Genomic DNA, 6332 nt, shown 5'->3' with positions numbered 1-6332 from the left:
TGGCTATTCAACAAGCAGCAATATAGGGTATGGGTTCTATTTCTTATAAATCATGTACCACTCCATTGATTCTTTTTTTTTTAAATCCTTATAAAATAGGTGACATTTTGTGTGTATTTTATTTTTTTTATTTTTTAACATCTTTATTGGAGTATAATTGCTTTACAATGGTTAGTTTCTGCTTTATAACAAAGTGAATCAGTTAATACATATACATATGTTCCCATATCTCTTCCCTCTTGCGTCTCCCTCCCTCCCACCTTCCCTATCCCACCCCTCTAGGTGGTCACAAACCACCGAGCTGATCCCCCTGTGCTATGCGGCAACTTCCCACTAGCTATCTATTTTACGTTTGGTGGTGTATATATGTCCATGCCACTCTCTCACTTTGTCACAGCTTCCCCTTCCCCTTCCCCATATTCTCAAGTCCATTCTCTAGTAGGTCTGTGTCTTTATTCCTGTCTTACCCCTAGGTGCTTCATGACCTTTTTTTTTTTCCCCTTAGATTCCATATATATGTGTTAGCATACAGTATTTGTTTTTCTCTTTCTGACTTCACTCTGTATGACAGTCTCTAGGTCCATCCACCTCACTACAAATAACTCAATTTCGTTTCTTTTTATGGCTGAGTAATATTCCATTGTATATATGTGCCACATCTTCTTTATCCATTCATCTGTTGATGGACACTTAGGTTGCTCCCATGTCCTGGCTATTGAAAACAGAGCTGCAATGAACATTTTGGTACATGACTCTTTTTGAATGATGGTTTTCTCAGGTATACGCCCAGCAGTGGGATTGCTGGATCATATGGTAGTTCTATTTTTAGTTTTTTAAGGAACCTCCATACTGTTCTCCATAGTGGCTGTATCAATTTACATTCCCACCAATAGTGCAAGAGGGTTCCCTTTTCTCCACATCCTCTCCAGCATTTATTGCTTGTAGATTTTTTGATGATGGCCATTCCGACCAGTGTGAGATGATATCTCATTGTAGTTTTGATTTGCATTTCTCTAAATGAGCATCCTTTCATGTGTTTGTTGGCAATCTGTGTGTCTTCTTTGGAGAGATGGCTATTTAGGTCTTCTGCCCATTTTTTGATTGGGTTGTTTCTTTTTTTGATATTGAGCTGCATGAGCTGCTTGTAAATTTTGGAGATTAATCCTTTGTCAGTTGCTTCATTTGCAAATATTTTCTCCCATTCTGAGGGTTGTCTTTTTGTCTTGTTTATGTTTTCCTTTGCTGTGTAAAAGCTTTTAGCTTTTAAGTTTCATTCGGTCCCATTTGTTTATTTTTGTTTTTATTTCCATTTCTCTAGGAGTTGGGTCAAAAAGGATATTGCTGTGATTTATGCCATAGAGTGTTCTGCCTATGTTTTCCTCTAAGAGTTTTATAGTGTCTGGCCTTACATTTAGGTCTTTAATCCATTTTGAGCTTATTTTTGTGTATGGTGTTAGGGAGTGTTCTAATTTAATTCTTTTACATGTAGCTGTCCAGTTTTCACAGCACCACTTATTGAAGAGGGTGTCTTTTCTCCATTGTATATCCTTGCCTCCTTTGTCATGGATTAGTTGACCTTAGGTGCATGGGTTTATCTCTGGGCTTTCTATCCTGTTCCATTGATCTATATTTCTGTTTTTGTGCCTGTACCATACTGCCTTGATTACTGTAGCTTTGTAGTATAGTCTGAAGTCTGGGAGCCTGATTCCTCCAGCTCTGTTTTTCTTTCTCAAGATTGCTTTGGCTATTCGGGGTCTTTTGTGTTTCCATACAAACTGTGAAATTTTTTGTTCTAGTTCTGTGAAGAATGCCATTGGTAGTTTGATAGGGATTGCGTTGAATCTGTCAACTGCTTTGGGTAGCATAGTCATTTTCACAATGTTGATTCTTCCAATTCAAGAACATGGTATATCTCTCCATCTGTTTGTATCATCTTTAATTTCTTTCATCAGTATCTTATAGTGTTCTGTATACAGGTCTTTTGTCTCCTTAGGTAGGTTTATTCTAGGTATTTCATTCTTTTTGTTGCAGTAGTAAATGGGAGTGTTTCCTTAATTTCCCTTTCAGATTTTTCATCATTAGTGCATAGGAATGCAAGAGATTTCTGTGCATTAATTTTGTATCCTGCTACTTTACCAAATTCATTGATTAGCTTTGGTCGTTTTCTGGTAGCATCTTTAGGATTCTCTATGTATGGTATCATGTCATCTGCAAACAGTGACAGTTTTACTTCTTCTTTTCCGATTTGGATTCCTTTTATTTCTTTTTTTTCTCTGACTGCTGTGGCTAAAACTTCCAAAAGTATGTTGAATAACAGTGGCGAGAGTGGACATCCTTGTCTTGTTCCTGGTCTTAGAGGAAATGCTTTCAGTTTTTCACCATTGAGAATGATGTTGGCTGTGGGTTTGTCATCTATGGCCTTTATTATGTTGAGGTAAGTTCCCTCTATGGCTACTTTCTGGAGGGTTTTTATCATAAATGGGTGTTGAATTTTGTCAAAAGCTTTTCCTGCATCTATTGAGATGATCATATGGTTTTTCTCCTTCAATTTTTTAATATGGTGTATCACATTGATTTGCGTATATTGAAGAATCCTTGCATTCCTGGGATAAACCCTTCTTGATCATGGTGTATGAGCCCTTTAATGTGCTATTGGATTCTGTTTGCTAGTATTTTGTTGAGGATTTTTGCATCTATGTTCATCAGTGATATTGGCCTGTAGTTTTCTTTCTTTGTGACATCTTTGTCTGGTTTTGGTATCAGGGTGATGGTGGCCTTGTAGAATGAGTTTGGGAATGTTCCTCCCTCTGTTATATTTTGGAAGAGTTTGAGAAGGATAGGTGTCAGTTCTTCTCTAAATGTTTGATAGAATTCGCCTGTGAAGCCATCTGTCAGGACCTATTTTTTTAAAATAATTTTTTCTTTCTGATTACATTTATACATTGAGTTTGCAGCAGCATATTTTGTGTGTGGTATATCTTGTGGAATGAATGAATGGATGCATAAGTGACTCTGCAGGACCAGAAATGAAAGGTATCTTGTGGAATGCACCCCTGCTAGTAATCATACTAATCCTATGTGGAATATTATCCCTGATCTCTATTGGGTTTGACACTTCTCAAACACCTTGTTGGAAATGGAGACAGTAATTCAAAAGTAGCACTTAATCATAGTATTAGATGGTGCAGCTAAGTGTCATCGTACACATGCTTCCACAAGGAAAGAAGCATATTATTAAAATTAAATCATCTGAGTAGATTGTATAAGGAATTGAGCATAGAATGATGCCTTCCCAGTTCAGGGTCTAAAAGACAGATTGAGAAATAAGTAACCCGGATTTGTAGATGAGGGCTTTGGTACCAATTGGCTGGGATTTGGGGGCAAGTCTCTTTACCTCTCTGGGTCTCAGTTTCCTCCCCTGTAGAGGAAGGGGCGTAAAGCTGGTGGTTCCTCTGATTTTTCTTTTACCCCATCAAGCTGGAGCTAGATATCCCCCTCTGAAAACACAAGGTATTATAAGAAGAAGAAACTCAACAGAGAAGCACATCTTGTAAATGGTAGATATTTGATTCAAGCCCAGTCTTTCTTTACCCTCAATCCATTAACTTTTTACTATTATTTTATTTATGTCATCCCCCCCTACCTGAAATTCCCTTATTCACTCAAAAACAATGAAATGCATCTTGGGTACCTGTAACGGTCCCTATTGTATTGAAATTTGCTCTCTGTACAAAGACCCAGAGCCCCCTCTTCCTCTCTGACCCTGTGAGATTTTCTGGCAAGCATTCTGCTGCCCTATACTCCTTCCTCAGCACCTAACCGTGCTCCCTAAAGTTCTACAACTTTGTAGTGTACACCAGTGGCCTCGTGGATTGGGAAGGCTATATGACATAGCATAGAACATGAGCTGAGTCCCAGAGTCAAACACATGTAGGTTTTATATAGAGGTGAAGGTCCTCACCACTTTCTAGGTGTGTGACTCTGGACACAACACTTTATATCACTAAGCCTTAACTTGTTTATGTAAGGGGACAAAAAGGGGACAACGATGCTATTGTGAACATTGGTGGCTGCCTAACCAACAGTCATTCCGTCTTTGTTGACAGTAGGGTACTGTTTCATTCAGGCATTCAGGGCAAGGTGTCTTGTCCCAGGGGATGAATTTTGACTTCTAATTGATCATAATAATCCTATTCCCATTTGTCAATGACTGCTTTAGATTAGGCCATATGACCATTTCTGGATCATGGGATACAAAGGGAAATCTACTGGAGAATACTGGGGAAAGATTTCCCTCCCTAACAACAAGAGAGAGACTTGAGAAAAGAGTGAGCCCATCTTCCTTTCTTCATAATTTTAGATGTTACTGATCCTATGATTGTTGGCGCTATAGCAGCCTCTTACAGTAATGAGGGGAAAACCAAGAAAATCACAGAAAAGCCATACAGAGCCCTGACAGTGTTTAGGTGCTGAATCTACTTTCTCTGAAACCTCTATCTCTAGATGTTTTATTAAATGAGAAATAAATCTCTCTACTGCTTAGACATTTTAACATTTTGTGGGATCTGAAAGTTACATTATGTTATATACACTCTTTAAGTCAAAGAATACAAAATTTAAAATATGAAAATCAGGTGTGAAAATAAATATTTATTTAGAATAAAAAGAAGCCGCAGCAGATTCCAAATTTTAAAAGCTGACAAATGTGCACATCACAAAATTTAAAAAATAATAGTTTTTATTAACGATTAATAAATCTCTGTAATATATATATTTTTAACATCTTTATTGGAGTAGAATTGCTTTACAATGGTGTGTTAGTTTCTGCTTTATAACAAAGTGAATCAGCTATACATATACATATATCCCCATATCCCCTCCCTCTTGCATCTCCCTCCCACCCTCCCTATCCCACCCCTCTAGGTGGTCATAAAGCACCGAGCTGATCTCCCTGTGCTATGCAGCTGCTTCCCACTAAAAAATATGGAATGCGTCACGCATTTGCGTGTCATCCTTGCACAGCGGCCATGCTAATCCTCTCTGTATCCTTCCAATTTTAGTATATGTGCTGCCAAAGCGAACACCTCTGTAATATTTTTATCCTATAGCTCAGGCTGCATACTCTGTCTTCATATGACAATAACTTGATAAAAATACTTTCTATAGAGAAAATAAATAATTCGAACTTTTTTTCTAGCATGGTTGATGAAAAATTAATACGGCTCTTGATGGTTTAGAAAATTTACTTTCAGTTCCACAACTCATTATTAGTAATGACATGTAAATTTTTAGGATTATCACTAAATTTGGGAAAAGCTCTAATGAGTTTGTTTCATATATGAGTTGTATGCTTTAAAAGAATTTCCCATAGACTAGCTTCTGACTCCATATACTTCAAACTTAATTTCTCCTCTGTTACCTGCATTTCTTCTGTCCCCATTGCAATACCACCTCTGGCCCTGCTATTCTGGATCAAAATACTAGATGAGTCAGCACAGTGTGGCAGGAGTATTCCTGGAAGCCATAGGGATAAGTCATTCACGGGTAGCTAGCTTAGAGTCACTTAACAATTCATGGAAATGAATGAGAACCACATAAACATATCCCACTGAACCCCATCCTGTTGTATTACTGCAGCTCAATCCCAAATCCCCAGATGCTCTCAGCCTCTCTAGCACTAACCAACATGAGGGGATGTGTAACAAAAAAGAACCCCCAGGAGAAAGAATTCCCAGGCTTAAACCATTGCTGTTCAAACATTTCACTTTTACAAAATTTCAAAACAACATGTGATGATGGAAACACATTGCTAGGGCCTTAGAAAGGACCCGTGCGAGTGAGGGGGCCGTAAAATGTAAGCTTTGATTTGCTTCACGTGAAACACATCTTCCTCTTATTACAGTCATGCCGTGAGAATTGAATGAACCCACAATATAAATAAGGTGCTTATTACAACGTCTGGCACATAATGAAGTTTGAAATATGGTAGGAACTATTATATTTTAGTAGTATTAGTATTATTTAAGATGGTACCTCCCACAGTACCTCCTTTTTTCCCTCCTGAATGTGTTTTCATTGCTGGGACCAAAGGACGGAAACAAGTGTTTGACCCACACCTCTGGGTAGATACACTTTTAGTTTTCCAATATGAAATCTGTTCCTGATAGGGCTTTAGTTTTCAAGGGTTAAAAATTTCTAAGCCTGGTAAGGGTGAAGGTCTCTATAATCAGAGTGAACAGGAAATCAAAGTGACTTCTTTACAATCAATAGTTTTATGATTACTTTTTAAAATTACATCTTTGCCCTAAAATCGGCATGCTATATTTAGTCAC

General features: G+C 37.8%; 1 non-coding gene across 1 annotated transcript; it reads right to left on the bottom strand.

Moving 5' to 3' along the window:
* Window positions 1-4977: 4977 nt before the first annotated feature.
* Window positions 4978-5084, bottom strand: LOC113626640 (U6 spliceosomal RNA). Its single transcript, XR_003435197.1, has one exon. It is a non-coding gene; the product is annotated as a U6 spliceosomal RNA (small nuclear RNA).
* Window positions 5085-6332: the final 1248 nt, after the last annotated feature.

The sequence above is a fragment of the Aethalodelphis obliquidens genome, unplaced genomic scaffold (assembly GCF_003676395.1).
Source record: "Aethalodelphis obliquidens isolate GAN/ISIS:26980383/991018 unplaced genomic scaffold, ASM367639v1 scaffold18, whole genome shotgun sequence".
Classification (NCBI taxonomy): Eukaryota; Metazoa; Chordata; class Mammalia; order Artiodactyla; family Delphinidae; genus Aethalodelphis; species Aethalodelphis obliquidens.
The sequence above is the reverse complement of the archived record's forward strand: the minus strand, read 5'-3'. Positions and strand labels throughout refer to the sequence as shown.